The 16,780-nt window shown below is 40.9% G+C and overlaps 1 long non-coding RNA gene across 6 annotated transcripts in view; it reads right to left on the bottom strand.

The window, feature by feature from the left end:
- Nucleotides 1-16,780, bottom strand: part of LOC118167041 — a 47,024-nt gene that overhangs the window by 29,795 nt on the left and 449 nt on the right. For all 6 annotated transcript variants that reach the window (XR_004750896.1, XR_004750894.1, XR_004750893.1 and 3 more), the window contains exon 2: nucleotides 4,738-5,053. This is a non-coding gene — a long non-coding RNA (uncharacterized LOC118167041). The remainder of the gene's footprint in view (nucleotides 1-4,737; nucleotides 5,054-16,780) is intronic.

Below are 16,780 nucleotides of genomic sequence, written 5' to 3'. Positions count from 1 at the left end.
TGATGATCCTTAAGGGTCCCTTCCAACTCAGGATATTCTATTCTATTCTATTCTATTCTATTCTATTCTATTCTATTCTATTCTATTCTATTCTATTCTATTCTATTCTATTCTATTCTACCTCTCAACCTGCTACATGGGTAGCAAAGGCCATGCCAAATTGCTCCCCTGACCTACAAACATATCCCAGCACACTGCCAGGGATTTCAGCTCTACTGGGACATTAGATCTATTGCACCTGTGTTGTTATTCACATTGAAAATGCCTGGATTATGGTTTACATTTCAGGGAAACACCCCAAGCTACAAGAGCTGGAAGTGCTGGGCCAATGACCTCAAGTGAAGAGATGATAATTTACAGCAGCCACAGCAGCAGCTTGGCAGAACATTACTGATTTAAACCAGTGGAGGATTTCACCCATTATCCGTGGAAGTATTCCACAAAAATACAACATTCCCTTTGGTCATCATCATCTCAAACAATTACTGCACTAAATCCCCAAGAAAGGGTTTAGCAATATATATTTTAATCTCAAGGTGACTTACTGCTTGTTTTTCCATAACTAGATATGAGCGGTTTACTTCAACAGCTGCTATTAGTGATGAAAAAGAATAGGCAGTGATCAGACTTTGTAATTGAATGGAGAAGGTAATTCACACTTCAGTCATCTTGGAAATGAGGCTTTTCATTAGGAAAAGGAAAAGGTCTGCAAGGAATAACTAGCTTCTGTGCACAGTGATACATAAAGTAATCTCGAGAATAGTAGGGGCTATCCCTTCTTCCTTTGTTTTTGTTTGTTTGTTTGTTTGGGGGGAAAACAGAGCTAAATCCCAGCCAGATCTCTCTGGCACTTCCCAGTTACTTGGCTTATTTTTCGTGACATCTGATTTTAGTAGGAGCACTGTGTACTCTAGCTATAGATCAGGTGACTGAAGAAGTAGAAAGCCTCAATTTTAAACAAAAGGCTTTGATTTCGATACAGAGTCAGGAATTTCAAGGATGAGACTGAAATCAGTGGCCCACAAAGCTAGGCTTCCAAATGAAGAGATGGGAAGTTGGTTCAAAGCCCAAGGATTTATTTCACACACACAAAAATAAAATAAAAAATGACAGTTTTGATACCATTTGAAGTTTCTAAATAAAGAAAAAGAAAGACCACTTACAAGTACATTTTAAGGACCACTTCTGTACATACAAAATTTTACATTTTGAAGTCACTTGGAGGGGTGATCTTCAAGGCAGGAAAGGAAACTGACCTCTGGATTTTCAGAAAAATGTGTGGTTTAGTTTCTTCTTCTACCTTATCCGGTTGCTAAGTTTATGGTATGAATAAATGAAAACGGATAACCTAAGGGGAAAAAAACTGCTTTGCAAAAACACTTGAGCCAAATGAAAAAATACAGTTTGAATAAAAAGCTTCTAAACTTAACATGACCTAGAAACTGCACATTCCCCTGTAGTCCCAGCAGCTCTAATTAGATGAAGAAACTGTGCATTATACCACATAACCTTCAAATCATCTCTTTGAATTCACTCTTTGCCTCTAAATCTCAATGGTTTCCCAAGTGTTTCCTTGTCTCATTTCATAGAACTAATGAAATAACTCAATCAAGCAGCAGGTTTTCATACGTGAGCAGGTTTTGCCTGGATTCTAGACTGAAATTAGAAATAAATTACAACAACTTGCTTTGTTCCTTGAAATAAAATAAGCATCAGTGCCATGGCCTCTTTCTGACCCATAAATGCTTTGTCATGTACTCCTCTTTACTCAAAAGAACATCTTCACATCTCATGAAAACAGTTTTGGTATGGGAATCCAAAATACTTTGTTTCTGATGCACAGCTATTTGAAATGTGTAGCCCCTCTCCAGCTTTACCTTTGGAGATGGGGTATTTTGCTTCAGAATTTGTGTGGCATTTTTAGAGTTTCTTCTGCCTTTCTCCTTGTTTTCTTCCACTCATTTTAACTATAAGTAAAGTACAGTTAAAAATCACTATTTATTGGAGTTATTACCATTGCCAAGTCTTCTTCTGCGAGAGAAGCTCTGGGAGTTTAATATTTTTGAAATATCCATCAACAGGATTCAGATTGTTAAGGAGACATAAGGAACCTAATTTCCTTCTAAATTTGGGCTCTAGGTGGCTCATTTTGCTACCCAGAATTGTCAGCCTCATCACTGTTTATCCATCTCCCTTACTCACCAAGAAGTAACCCTAGTTAACAACAGAAACTAGTCATAGAGATTTGTCAGCTTTACTAATCAGTGGCTTGAGAATAGATGTTAAGTGAAAGAAAATGAAGTCTATTTGTATACAAAAAAAAATAATTTAACATTTCTTCTCTAAAAAAAAGTCAATTAAAGACTTTAAAACTTAGGTTTTAAAAACACCACCAGGTTTTCACTAAAAAAAATCCTGCAAAACTTGTGACTTTGTGTTTAAACTAAAGAATACTGGGCAAAAGATTCACTGAAAGAATGTGGTCAGCCCCAGATGCCAAGAGAACTTCTACTTTTGTCTTACTGTGGTAGGGATAAATACATAATGGGGTAAAGGAATTATATATCAGCAAAGACTTGTCTGTCGGCTTTCTGAAACAAACAAACATCTTGTAACTGATGACAAGAACTACAAGAAGGCAAGCTCACTGTCTGCAGCATTATAACCCATTAGTGCCACAGCAGAACAAAGAGAACAAAGAAAAACAGAAAAGGAAGAGATGAAAAGTGCACAGAAATCTGAACTAAAGGACCAGCTAGGATTTTTCCATCAGGAGAATTCCTCAATGGAAAGCAACTTCCACAAACACCCAAATTGCATTTTTAAAGTAGCTATTTCAGCTCCACAGTGGGGGAAATTGCAATGAAGTTACCTGTTTTTGCCAATGTCAGGCACACAAAGGATCTTTGTTTTAACTTGTATACCACAATTACTTCATTTTAAATCTGGTTTTGTCAAAATCCATTCAGTAACAGGCCAGAGAATTCATGCTGCATCCAAACAGGCCAGAGAATTCATGCTGCAGCCCAGGAGATAAAGCTCACTTGAGTACCTCAGCTGGTGGCACTGGGCCTTAAGTTCCCTGAAGGCTGCACTCAGGTTGATTACAACTTCATGCTCCTTTAGTTCAAGACTATACTCATCAATTATATCCAAGAACACACCAGGTTATTTTAGAGAGAACAAAGAGTATTTGGTGATTTATAACTGCAATACACCTGTTTTGGATTCAAAAGTTTTCAACATTTCAAATTCTATTTTAGGGCAAAGACAAATGCTCAAAGACTGGAACATCCCTTAGGAGAAAAACAAAAGCAAGCAAACAACAAAACCAACAGATTTTGCTTAACCGTACCCTTAATTTGACCTTCTTGGGTAAGCTTTTCTTTTGACAACCAAATACCCATCAAATGGAAGCAAACCCAATGGTTCAGAACCAACTGAAATGCCATTCAGCTCACAGCTTTGACAGCTTCTGCTTTCCTCAATGCTCTTGGAAGAGTGTTATTCAGAGTAAGTGCAGAGGGTAAATTTGCTCCAGGTTGCATTCATTTCCTTTTCAGATTAATCACAGATAAAGTGAAACTGACGCCACCATCAATAAACCATCTATCCCTGTTACTCTGTACCATGTTCTGACTCCTCATATGGGGGTAACAGAGAAGGTGGTTTGCTGGGCCTGTGCAGTGTCACAAATGGATTATATATCTCTTTTGCTCCAGTTGTCATTCCCTTTGTAAGAGCTGCTATTTTTCCATATGTGAAGTTTTGCAGCTTCTTGAAAATCCTAATGGAAAATGTGCTATGTTTCTGACACTGTTTGCCTAGCTCTATCCACTCACAAAAAATAGAGACCTGACTCAAGACTTCGCTCCTGGCTAGCCTGTGGTTCGGCCGTAGTTCCAATGAACACATCAGAGATGCATTCATACAAAATAGACTCTTCATTTTGCAGTGTCACTAGCAGTTTAATCAAATTAGTTTGGCACCCCGCTGATAAAACAAGCTACTCCTCAAACCCTCAAGAGGGTGAGCACATCAGGTTACCTTTATCTCCTAGGTAGGTAAAGCCAAGTGTGCTCTTGCTAGGCTTCATTTTTCCCAACTCATAATTCATCCATTCGGTTTTGTCTTACTGAGGACTCTTGTTATCATCCCTTTGGTAGTGGCTCATAAGCAGATACACATTAGGGTCTAAAAAAGGATTGAGTATAAGTATATTGCCTGCAAAAACAGTCTTGGGCTTGTACAACACTTCATGTAACTACGTGATTTTTTTTCTTCCTAAGTTGTAGCCACTTTTCAGCCCCGGAAAAACACATGCAAGAAGAAACAGCCTGAACTTCCAGTAGATGATTTGAAGCTGCATTCTGCCTGTGGCACAAGAGACTGAGAATACAAATGTGGATTATTGTTTTCCAAAACAGATTATCATTCCAGTGGTTTTAAGAATGAATTGGTTTTCACAGAGTCACAGCTTCTGCTTTCCTCAGTGTTCCTGGAGGAGTGTACTTTCAGAGAAAATACAGAGGGTAAATTTGCTCCAGATCACATTCATTTCCTTTTTGGGTTAATTAGTGACAAACCAAAACTGACACCATCAGTGAACAACCTATCACTGTTCTGTACCATGTTCTGTCTCCTCATGATGGGGTAACTGAGCAGGTTGCTTGCTGGGCCTGTACACAACACTGCAGTTTCTCTCTCACTAACTCAAAGCACTTCAGCTTTGCCTACCTGGGCTGCTGCAGGCTGGCCCTGGTGTCTTCCCCCAGGCCAGCCCCGGGAGCTAGGAGCTGCGCACTCCCCCGGCTGGGAGAGCAAGGCTCAGGCTGGCGGGCGGCGTGCACCACCTAGGGATGGCTGCAGGCTGGCACAGCTCCTCTTTCCTTCCTGCAGTGTCCGGTGCTGGGGACATCTGGAGAAAGGAAGGAAAAACAAAGAAAACACTTATCACAAAAGCAGTGACAAGGGCTAGTGTTCTCTCCTCAGCATCACAACTTTTTAACTGGCTTTTTCTCTGACACGCTATGTAACACCGGGTTCAGGGCATCTGCATCACATATGTATGGATAACACATGGGGTTTAGAGGGCACAAGGCACTGGTACTGGCCCTACTCACCTGAGGGAAGCAGGATGCAATGGGGAGGGCCCTGAACATTTCCATATGCATTTTTTTTTTCTCTAAAACCAAAGTTTTCAGACAAAAATACAGTCCACAAGGGTCATTTATATTCCCCAGGGAAAAAAAAAAAAAAAAAAAAAAAAAAACCACGCACAAGCACAACACCAGCTAATTCCAGAGGCTGGTGTCATTTGCTTCAGCAGTGAAAATCAAGTGCCTAAAGGGGGCCTACAGGAAAGCTGGGAGGGACTCCGTACCAGGGAGTGTAGCGATAGGACAAGGGGTAATGGCTTTAAACTGAAAGAGGGTAGATTTAGGTTAGGTATAAGGAAAAATGTCTTTCCCATGAGGGTGCTGAGGCCCTGGCACAGGCTGCCCAGAGAAGCTGTGGATGCCCCATCCCTGGAGGTGCTCAAGGCCAGGCTGGATGGGGCTTTGGGCAACCTGGTCTGGGGGGAGGTGTCCCTACCCATAGCAGGGCGGTGGAACTGGAGGAGCTTTAAGGTCCCTCCCAACCCAACCCCTTCTGTGATTATATAAACAGAGCCCCCCTGCCCAGCAGGGCCCAGCAGGTCACGGCTCGGCAGGTCCCAGGCCACCTCTGCTGGAGCCTCAGCGAGCTCTCAGCCCAAGAGCTGAGCTCACAGCCCCGCTCCTCACAGAGCACACCTAGCCCATTCCCCTTTGCACTTTTCTCCCTGGCACGAAGTCCCTGCCACACACACTTGTCCTGCGTGCTGCCAGAGGTCATCTTTGCATCTCCTAAAAACCAGAACAGGTCCGGAGTGACTCTAAATGATGACTCCAGATTTCATGTCTTGTCTGCAGCCACACGTGTTTGAAGCACTACTTTTGTCTGTATAATAATTGTCACAGATGCTTTTTTATTCTCTTAATTGTTGCAAGTATTACTGTTCATATACTCATCAATCTACTAATCAAAGAGCTAGTTGTTAATCATCTGTCTTCAGGATGTGTCACTTCCAGTCCTTCATTCTTACTTTCAATGTGACTTCTGCGTTTGTTCATTTTACATTTTTTTTTCTTTAAAATTTAAGGTATATTAAGCTGTTCTGTTAGGCTCATAACTGCAATATTTCCTGTCTTCAAAGTGGTTATCTTGTAGTCATTCAGGTTTTGGTGAGACACATGTTTACTTTCAAGGGGCGAGTACTGATATTATGTGAGTAAATAAAGGGGTGCCTAAGTCAATTTCAATGCATTTGAGGAAGGTCAGAAAGACATGTCACAATATAACTGTACTGAGCTCCTCCTGGCTCAGTACCTGTCCCACTGCTGTTCAGTGCTGTGTCAGCCTCTAGGTTTGCGGCTGATTCTAAACGAGCATACTCTTAAGCTGTAGTTTTAATGACACAGATGAATGTCTGTGGTCTATGCAATGTGAGGGGTTCCTCTGCCTGCGCACACTGCCCTGCCTGGTCGCCCTCACTGCCAGGCCTGGTCGCTCGCGCTCCCTAGGGGCTGCCTTTGTACAACATGGAGGGGGCGCTGCTGGCTCGGTCCACATCTCCTCACGAGGGCTGCCGGGCCCTGGCGGCTCCCTCGGCTGCCTCGAGTGGCCTCGATGCTGGAGAAAAAGCCCTGCCCACCTCCATTGTCTGCTCTGCTGCACAAAGCGTCTGTCTGCCTTGGAGCCGATCGCATAGAGATCTGCTACGATCCTCTGCCAAAGCAGAGGTACAGAGGAAACCAGGGAGCAGAACGCAGAGCAGAAGATACACCAACACCACACAGAAGTTAGGAACACACTAGGCAGTAAAACTTCAGAATGCTTGATTGAAGTTTGGTTCGTTGTTGATTCTGGTTGGGAGCTTAATGGTCACACATGGAAGACTTTCTGCCTGGCATTGTCACATCAACTGCACAGAGAGGTATGGCTGTGCCATACCATGTGTGATGGGAGTCCCAGTATCAGATAAAGAAAGGCTGGTATTTTCTGTGAGTGTCGGCTGTTCTCTACAGGCAACAGCAGGTGGCATCTCCTGCGTCAAAGACAGAAAGAAAAGTTTAGTGATACCCATCTGTGTTTGGTGCTCTCATCCACAGTGAACTGAACTTGTCTGGGGGGTGGAAAATTAAAGTTGAAACACTGTGATAAAGGTAAAGCAGAGCTTATAGGAACCTATCTCTCCCTGATTAAAAACAGAAGCTTGGCTTATGTCCAAACGTAACAGAAAATTCAGACTGAGGTCTTGAAGGTCTTGATTTTCTGGATCTCTTATTGGAAAAAATACTTAATCCACTTAAACTGGAGAAAATACTTAATCCACGGGTCTTCCAGAAGGTTCTGTATAATCGTGGGGTGCTTATGCCTAGTCAGTACAATTAAGAAGAATATATATAACCTGTGTAGCTTTTGAAAGTTAACGTGAACTCTAAATAATTTAAGTGGTCTTAATTGAGTTAAGCCAAAAAAAAAAAATCATCTAAATAAAAAAAGCCAGACATTCTGGCTTCCTTTTTTTCCCCCAGTACATTTTCCAGACTCCTGCAGATTGTGTAACAGTAGCATGTTTGGAAGACCTGTGCCATTGAAATGATTTTTGTCAGCAGGGTGACATTTCATCTATTTTGAGGAGATGCTGGTAAATACCTCTACTGGTAAATCTGTGTGGCATTTGGCTAAGTCCAGATAATAACTTAAAAAAATGTATATTTGTCAATTAAGACCTAAAATACTTTTTATAGGTCAAGTTTAGTTACCAGCACGAAGTAGTCCACAGTGATGTCTGAAATAAAGCTGACATCTTTCTTAGGCTAATACAGAATATTTTAATTTACAGCATTCTAATTCCAAATCTGTTGCACTTAATGGAATCCGGCTTAGGTGGCTGAAGGTGCTTCAGTTAACTTCTTACAAAGTTGGACACTTGTTCAGAAAATAGTGCTCAATAAGGTTACTATAATGTACCTGTGCCTAGTTCCAGTTGCATATTTTATATACATATTTTCTTAAAATACTAGTTAGGAAGCACTAGGTATTAGGTTACCTAAGAGATACAGTCTTAACAACTGAGACAATTGTAAATTTTTTGCTGCTTCTCCCAATAAAAGCAGTAAATGTGGGTATAAGGAAGAATTTCTCAATTTTCTGACATGCTTGGAAATGCTGTATACAATAGAAACTTTTTTTTTTTTTTCCCTGCAGCATAGCAATGGCTGTGAAAATGTAACTGATATTACACATTTATGAATATGGTTGTATTTTGCCTTCATTGTGACAGTTTCCTTCATAAAAAGAGTTGCAGCAATACCTCTGGCCTCCTATTAGAATTTCTAGTTGCTGCTTTTCAATTTTACAGTTGCTTCAGTATGTTTTTCTTCTAGAACATGCTTAAAGAGGGTTGAAACCATTACAAGAAATGAACTGGAAGAGTTGTAAGAATCTCAGAAGACCATTTTGTAACACATTACAATCACACTGAGGCATTTCAGCAATACTCAGTCAAAATCAAGATTTCAGTGATGGGAAAATACACAACTAACGCATCAAACTCTTCTTCAAGAATGGCGTTTCCTGGGAAGCGGCTACTAGAATCACGAGAGTTTCTATGTGATTTGGTTTCTCCAGTGACAACTGATTGTACTGTGTTTTTTTTTGTTGTTGTTTGACATGTATACTTGTCCATGGTTGTATGGATGTGAGGCACTGCATCCTGATATCTGGTATCTTGAATCTATAAAGCAGCTTGCTGAGCTCCAGTTTAATGCTACCAGCTTAATTCCTAGTGTTCTTTGGATGTAAGATGAAGTTTCACTTCATCCCATAACTATCCCATGTGAGTTCTGTAAATGTCAAAGCTCTTGGGCTGTAGGCCGCAAGAAATTGTATTTAGCTGTAAGTAAATCAGGTTGATAGGGTACCGTCTGCTGACTTTTACACGCAAAAGACCGACATTTGTAATTTCCTCCTCTTTTTGTATCAGTTTTCATTACAAAGCTCAATGTTGAGGTGGGCATTAGGATCCCTTTGTTGATGGTGGTAATTGTGTGTGCTCAGCTGCAAATCGGGGAAGAAAAATTCTGGAAGTATCAGGCAGGCTGGCATATTATAGGGTAAAACTTGAATATTAAACTTTTTCTATGTTATTTAGTAAACAGACTGAAACAATTTCAGAACTTTCAACTATTCCTGACAGCTCTCGGATTATAGCTAACATGTTCTCTATAGTCACCATCTGTCTTTATCTACAGATGGATGCAGAAAAATAAACCAATAAAACTAACTTCAGTCTGAAGAAAAAGCTTTGGGGAGTGAGGGGTGTGTCTTAAGCACCTGGAAGAAAATGGCAGAAAGATTAGTAGCCAACTTGGATTTTTAGAGAGTAAGTCATATGAAGAATAAGCCATACATGAGAGTTATGGGTACTGTGGATGGCACTGGACACAAAACCAGATGTTTTTAAGGCTGTAGCTTTTGATGCTGTCTTGCATGTTATGGAAACTTGGCCTAGCTGAAGCAGCTGCAAGCTGGATGCAAAAAATGTTTTCAGAGAGTGTTCACTGATTAGTTGATATCCTTTTGTCAGAGTGGAAAGAGATTTTATTTTTATTTTTTGAGGCCTGTCCTTTGGTTAGTTGCATTCAACACCCAGTGACCTGGACAGAATAGGGAGTACTTATTAAATCAGCACAAATCATGGAACTTAATGACTGCTGAAGGGCAGAGTATGGATGTGCAGTGATCCTGACAAATCAGAAAGAGCTCCCTAAAAAAAGTAGGATGGTTTATTCTTTCTGGAAACAAATGCAAGTTAGTAAAGCTGCACCAGCAGAATAGCTAACAAAATTCAGGATTCCTAGAGTGGGTCCTGGGGTTCTCCTGGATGATGAGCTGAACAGGAGCATTGGCTTTTGGGGAGCCATACCACATCATGCTAGAAACATGCAGAAGGTTTAACTACAAAGTATACGAGGCATAAAAGTTAGTGTAGAAAGGAAAGGAGTCATTTGTTCTGCTTGTCAGTAGTAGTTAGGGCTTAAATAACAGCAAGGAGGAGTTGGATTACTATTAGGAAAATATTCTGAGAGTAAAATAGTTGACTCCTTGACTAGATTGGCTAGGGTAGTGTTGGTATTTCTGCCATGTGAAGCTTTGAGAACAGGCTAGACAAATGCCTGCCAAAATTTGCAGATAAGGCTGACCATGCATTGGGATGAATGATTTTTCTGAGGTGTCTTCCAGCAGCTGCCCATTTTTATTATTCCCTAGGTGAGAACAAAACCTCTGACCTTCCAAACGCTGACACTCTCTCTTTAAAACCAGTTATGGAAAGGTATTTGTAGATGACTAAATCTGTCATTTGAATACATCCCTGCAGGGCATTCATAAGACAGAATCCTGCTGGCCTCTCAGTCTGAAAAAAAGCGAGTAGCTTTGTGACCTAGACATGGCAGCAGAAAGCAGTTTCATTAACTGCCTACTACCAGGCAAAAATTAAACAAATCAGTTGTTGGCATAAGGAAAATAAAAATGTACAGACAAATGTTTAACACCTTTTCCTTTCCTGGTTGATGCCCATGTTAGTCTGCCACCAACATTATGCTGCTGTTACACTAAATGGCTGTCAGGGTAGCTACCCTACTAGAGCAGGACCATTAGTTGTTGGGTGGCATCTGTGATATTTCTAGGAGGTATTTTGCTGCTTCTCAGTGCATCTGTCTGCTCTGAGCTGGAACAGCAATAAAACACTAATAAACTTTTCAATTGCACAGTTTTTCCAGATCCCTCCTTTCAGGAGCCTTTCTTCATTGATTGGAGGAATTTATTCTATTTCATGTTTTCCCCCAGCGTATCTGTCTGTCATGGCTACCGTTAGCCACTATACCAGCCCAGAACTACCACGTTTCATCTGCTTTTGCTGGTCTTCTCATGGTCTGAGATTTTATTTCTGGGGATTTATGCTATAGTCTTTCAGTAGCTGTTCTCTCTCTCTCTCTCTCTCTTTTTTTTTTTTTTTTTTCTGTCATTCTATTCTTCCAAGTTTCAGGACACCACCGCTGTCTTTGATTGCTCTCTTTCTAACTGCTGCGGTATTTCTGTCTTTAAGGGATATTATTTACCAGACTCCTCTGCTCTTCCATTTCCTCATTGTTCCTCATCTAGTACTTTCTCTTTTATCACACTGAAATCCATCACTTAGTTCCACCAACCACGTGGCTGTCCATCAGCTGTGCTCCTCTGGGCTTTCCTACTTCTGTTCCTTCTACTCTGACTGCAAGTCCTCTAATTTTCTCTGCTGACCACTGTCTGAGCTACTTCACCCTGCAGTGACTCCACACTTCATTAGCCCCTGCTATCCATGGCAAGGCTCAACCTCCTGGCTTCTCTCATCCTTTCAGCCTGTCTCATCCTCTGGTTGTTCCTTTGGCTGTTCCAGTTTTCTTTTAGCTGTCTCATGTCTTTGTCTTTATTGTTCTACACTCCACACCATCTGTTGTGCTGCTGTGAGCATGACTCACCCTGAAAGCAATAAAAATCCTACTACATCCCCAAGCACTACAGTAGGGAGCTGACGATGGCACTCCTGTATCCAAAATCCACATCAACAGCAGACAAGCCAAGATCCTCCTGGAATTCGGGTACATAATTTTTGTTTAAATCAATAGAATTCAAGTGCCAAATACACCTGAGAACCCTGCCAAAGTTTTGTCACAACTCTGAGAAAGGAAGGTGATTGTTTCCTGTGGCTGGATTTTTAACCTCTGTAGGGATAACCTGAAAGTTCTTGGGTTTCTTAGCAAATAGCTTTTTAAATAGCTTTTTTTTTTTTTTTTTTTTTTTTTTTTTAATTACCATTACTGAGTGTTTTATGCGTGTAGACAACATATGGTCTGTACACAGTGGAACAGACCAAGGAAAGTCTGTCACAAGGGCCAAGATTCATATACACAGTAGACAAGGCAATAAAAATGAAAGCTCATAAAAACAGGGAAAGGTAATGTTCCATCAGACCTTTTTTTGTGGGTACATAAGATGCACAATGCTTAAAACCACTGTCACTTAACAAAATGATTAACAAACTTAATTAAAATTAAACAATTTTAAATTAAACAAAATTAAAAATAAATCACCATTTGGTTTCCTAACCTAAGCAGGAATAGTTTTAACTATATCAAGAGGTTCTTTTCCTCTGATCTTCTAAAAAGCAGTAAAAACACATGGTGATCTTAATTATTTTCTTGTCTCATCTAACAGCTGGTTAAACTGAAGGTATACTTCACTGAAGTCAATGGAGGCAGAAAAGTGCAAAAACGGAACTTTTACGTACAATATTACAAAACACAATATTTCAGCTGTATTCACAAGTAGCATTTAACTACAGCTTCTGTATTAGGCTGTGACTGAACAAGCCTCATTTTACTAATTTGGATGGTCAATACAAATTATTTCCTTTGTGCCGCTACCTTTGAAAAACAAATGTCTTTTACTTAAACATTGTAAATAATTTCCGAAGCTGACTACAAAGTTATTTCTACCGTTAGTAGCTCCAGCACCCTTATTAGCTATTGCTCTTAGGCTTATTCAGCCTTGACACCTTTTACTTATCTGCAGTTTCAATTTCAATCTGCAATTTCAATTTCAATCTGTTCAGGCTTTGCTTCACCACTGGATGGCAGTCCCTGCAATGCTATTCACTCTGGGAAAGAAAGTCTGCTTTTAAAAGTACGGAACTGAAAGGGCATGCTGCTTCATGAATGAATATGAAATATTACAGTGGTGAGTACATTTAGGACCATTTTTTTCTTATTGATAAAGTGTATGTGGAAGCCTTTTCTGTAGATTTCTTTCACTTAAATTCATTTTTACAACCGAAACTTCGGGATTGAAGATGATAAAAATTTGCACTTCTGTTGCACCATCCAGCCAAAGATTTCAAACCACTTTATACTGACTAGGTCAATAAAGAAGTCAGCGTATATATATATACACACATATATGCATATATATATACATATATGCTTACTTTATATATAGCTCATAAAGTGAAAAATGTACACTATGATAATGTAGAATGATTTACTCAAAATTACAGCTTTAGGTAGATAAAGAAGAATAAAGCCTCAGTCTTCTGATCCCAAATCCACTGTATGTCTGATGGTGGGGAATGAATTAAATGGCTATAATGAAGTGAATATTTAATTAGTTCAAATACAGTAACTGTAAAGATAAACACAAATTAATATAGAAATTATGACTGATGTCTATACATTAAAATCAGAGGTCAGAACACGGGTAGATAGCAGAGGTAAAGAAAGCTGTGTGGGCTTGACCAAGATTTCTGTGCGTATGGTTGTAAGTATGGTGAGTTTACTACCACAAGGTTTTGGAAAATTTTGTGATAAAACCTGGGGCGTAACATGAAAAAATGTTGATACAGTCCCCATAAAAATACTGCAATTTATAGGTGCCTTTGCTTAAGCTAACAGGGATTTCACCTGACTGTATTTTGAGGCAATCAGATTCTCATTTCATTTGAATAGAAATTCAAATGACAGCTTTATTACAAATAAATCCTGTAGATGTCTCCTCAGTAGGGAAAGGGAGATAAAATGGAAAGAGGAGGAAGAAAGTGCGCTGTGCTGCAGCACCTGTAGAAAAGACCCCATTCAAAACCCTTTACAGATGCTTGCATCTGAACATATTGAAACATTAATGTCAGGCAGTGGGATGTTGAAACAGTAAAGCTAGTGGCTTAAAGCTATGTCGCAGTCAATAGCAGAGCTAGAAATAATATTTAGATCCAATTGCCAATTTTGCATCCTACTGACCATGCTGGACACTCAATTCAGCATCAAGCATTCACTAGAGTTTTTACAATGTATATATTTTTTATTCTAGGTATTTTCATATTTTCGGGACAAAAAAAAAGACTTCTAAACTCCTTTTGTCAAAAGGCATGAAAAAAAGGATAAAAACATTTTTGCAGCAACATTTTATTGAAACTTAAAGCGTATTACTTTCCTTCCTGCTTACTGGTTTGTTGGCAAGTTCTGTTTCTTCTGTTCTTGAGATGATGTGTTTCACTGTGAGACTAATCCTGGTGTCTCCTTTGCCCTCCTTTACATCTCATTTGTTATTGAAATGGCTACTTACTCCTAGCTCTCTCCTATTAGTTCATAGTGCTAAAAACTTCCTCTCTTGATCAATTTTCAAACAAACCCCAAAAATTCCTTTTTTGTATTTCTGCTTGTTAGCCCTTTGCTAGTGCTCAATAACCATCTGCTGAAATCTATCATGATTCTTTTCAAAGCACACCCTCCTGAAGGTCATCTCTGTAGTGCCTCCAAAACTAGAGGACCAAAGTCCAGCTCTCAGATCAGGCTGACGCTGCCTCCAACTCCTTGTGTTACCCATCTGTAGCTCCGTGTTGTGTCTTGCCCAGGTATAATTTGTGTGCTCCTTGGGGTCAAGAAGCTTTTGTTTTTGCTGAACGATGTCCATGTAAAGGATGCCTCAGCACTTCAGCAACATGCATAAGAGGTTCCACATTAATTACATTTTATCATGGGAAACCCTACCACCAGATTCCCGTTCAACTGTGCTGTTTATCTGAGTCAGCTTCAGGTTTCAGATTACTTTCTAAAGCCACCTTTGAAAAACCTTCCAGAGTTTTCTGTGTTTGGCTTTCCTTTCACCCTCCTCTCCATCCTCCTGCCTGCTGGGAAGTGCCAGTGCCCTCATTACAGCAGCCCAGTTCTCTGCGTTTCCAAGGCTTCCATCCAAACCCCCGGCCGCTGACTTTCTCCATGTTTATTCTGAGCTTTTCTCTGCCTGGGAACATGCCACAACACACCCTCCACTCCTGCCCAATCCCTTCCCATGCTGACGCAATGTGTTTTTCGGTCTGCCACATGTCCCAGGATAACCTCTCCCTGTATCTGTGCGCCCTCACATTCGGCTACTCAATGAGTGAGGGAGTTGTCACCACCGCCACGCGCTGTGGGTTGGGCAGGCCGCTGTGGTAACACCCAGACATGGGGCGAGAGTCTGCGGGACAAAGTGTCTTGTTTCCCATTGTGCTTTCTGCTGACACCACACGCAGAGGCAAATTCTGCCCAGAGGAAGGCAGACAGCAGCCCAACGAGACAGCACCCCAATGAAACAGCAGGCCAAGATCCTGTCCCAACAGAAGCACCGAGGACAAGGGGAAACTACAAGGATTTAACGATTTAGCACTTAATTGCGAGAGAAGCAGGGTGTTCAGTTATTGTCAATGATTCACTGGCTGAGGAAAAAAGACCCCTAAAGAAGAAATATACCACAGACTGACAAAGAGCAGGCACTTATTAAGGATTCATTTCAGATACACGTGTTCAAGCTGCAAAGCTTTGTTCCTAACTGCGGTACAAGTGCATTTATGATGTGGATGTACTTGAGTCTAGGGCTTTGTTTTGGCCCACTGTATGTGGCCCAGCTGTGCCCGGCACACAGAAATAGGACAGATTTGCCCGAGGTTTGGAGATTTTGGGTTACAGTTTCTCCTCTTGTATGGTGGGTGTTTATAGACCTCTCTGGTGCGCACAGTAATGTATAGTAGAGTATTTGTGCTCTGCAATTCAGGTGATGATTTGTAAGTTGCTGAGTTGCCCCAGTAAGTGCAGAACAAATGATACCATCCTGGAAAGTCACCTCTTGGTTGGTTTCAGAAGTGGAACTGCACTTTGAATAACTCAGCGGAGGTTGCTGCAACTCATACCTACTCAGCCATAATGTGTTGTGGCTGGAAAACATTTTATGAAATTATTTTCGTAACTGAGACTTTCTTACCCTATGCATGTTTATCTGCCTTGTAGCAGAGGCTTGGAAGGGACTGGTGATAGTCAGCTTTGTGCTATGTCTGCCCTGAAGGAGCCATCCTTTTGTCCTAAGGAGCACACAGTGGGTTCGTGTAACATATCTGCTCTAGCACAAGTAGGGAACAAGCTTTAAGGAAGCTCCATACTCATTGCCCTCCACATAACCTCTGACACTAGTGGCCTTTGTTGATTCCCATTTCAGACTTGTATTTCCTTGTTAATTAGAGTGTGCTTTTAGTAGCTGCTATTATTAAAAATACGTGGTCATTGCTTGTTCAGTGTTAATGCTTGGTGGAGCAGTCCTGCACTGTTTTTCACTGTGTTGGTTGTGCAAAAGCACGTGTGGCACTGCCAGGCTGGAAGAGCTCACAGTGTGTTGGGAAAGGAGGGAAGGGAAGGCTGGTGAGAGAGCTTTTCTGCTTCCCCTCCATCCCTCCAGCCTCAAGTTTCAGGTGCACTTGCCTGCCTGGTGGAACCGAAGCTTTTTGGTCAGCACCAGAAAGATCTGTTTCTGATGCATTTTAGGGAGCTGGTGGCATTGTAGTCACTTTGAGAAACATCTGCCCAATTTAATTCTTAACTCTTCTTGCAGTCTGAGGGGAGGGTCTCTCCTTTGCTGATTTCCTGTTGGAGCCTCATTGACCTGCATTTTCTTAGATACTTTGCCCTCTAGGGACCCATGGAGAGGTTCCCTGGTGGGAATTGCTGCTGGGTAGACTTGGTATTTAAGCCTGTGCATTGCTTTGGATCCTGAGAACAGAGACTTCTTTTAAAGTCAGACAGTCTAAGAAGTATAATTGTCCTACATTTATTTGATGACTATAATATATGGT

Source organism: Oxyura jamaicensis, chromosome 4, assembly GCF_011077185.1.
Source record: "Oxyura jamaicensis isolate SHBP4307 breed ruddy duck chromosome 4, BPBGC_Ojam_1.0, whole genome shotgun sequence".
In the NCBI taxonomy this organism is placed as follows: domain Eukaryota; kingdom Metazoa; phylum Chordata; class Aves; order Anseriformes; family Anatidae; genus Oxyura; species Oxyura jamaicensis.
Note: the sequence above shows the minus strand (reverse complement) of the source record. Positions and strands in the feature narration are given on the sequence as shown.